The sequence below is a fragment of the Triticum dicoccoides genome, chromosome 3A, assembly GCF_002162155.2.
Source record: "Triticum dicoccoides isolate Atlit2015 ecotype Zavitan chromosome 3A, WEW_v2.0, whole genome shotgun sequence".
Classification (NCBI taxonomy): Eukaryota; Viridiplantae; Streptophyta; class Magnoliopsida; order Poales; family Poaceae; genus Triticum; species Triticum dicoccoides.
The window spans coordinates 518204688-518205679 of record NC_041384.1 but is presented as its reverse complement, the minus strand read 5'-3'; positions in this window follow the sequence as shown (position 1 = coordinate 518205679).

Sequence of the window (992 nt, the reverse complement as noted above, 5' to 3'; positions counted from 1 at the left end):
GGGGGAAGCAAAGGAGATATGAGTTGTTTTGGGAGAGGGACGGATCTTTACCGGATGTGATCAAAGAGGCTTGGGGGGCTGTAGGGGTGTGCATAACATGGTACAACTGAGAGATGCATTAACCAAAACGATGACAACTCTTTGACTTTGGAGCAAAAAATTCGGTAATGTTACTCGAGAGCTAGCAAAATCGCGAACCCAGCTAGAGGAGTTGATGAGTATGAACGCTGATCATCAAGATATTGCACGTGTGACGGATAAGATGAATGAGCTTTTGTATCAAGAGGAGATGCTTTGGTTGCAACATTCGCGTATCACGTGGTTGAAGGAAGGGGACAGAAACACAAAATATTTCCAAAGCAAGGCAGTCTGGAGGGCGAGGAAGAACAAGATCCGTGAACTCACGGACAGCGTCGGTGTAATTCACTCCGACCATGCCGGCATGGGGGAACTAGCTAACCTTTATTTCCATGATATTTTTACAGTTGATCCGACGCTTAATGCTGCGCCTATTCTGGACTTAATAAACCAGGTGGTAACCGAAGAGGATAATGCTAAGTTGTGTGCGCCTTTTACAGATAAAGAGATTTCAAATGCTTTGTTTCAAATTGGTCCCCTAAAAGCTCCGGGTCCGGATGGCTTTCCTGCAAGATTCTTTCAGCGGAATTGGAGCACTCTCAAGGAGGGTGTGTTGGCAGCGGCGAGGGATTTTTTCAGTACGGGTATCTTGCCGGAGGGAGTGAACTCCACCTCGATAGTACTTATTCCCAAAATTCCCAACCCGGTGAGAATCACAGACTACAGACCTATTAGTTTGTGCAATGTTATCTATAAGGTGATATCCAAGTGCCTAGTGAATAGGATGAGGCCTTTGTTGGATGATCTCATATCTCCTGAACAGAGTGCATTCATCCCAGGAAGGATGATCACGGACAACGCACTAGTTGCGTTTGAATGTGTCCACCACATTAAGCAGGAAAAGGATCCTACAA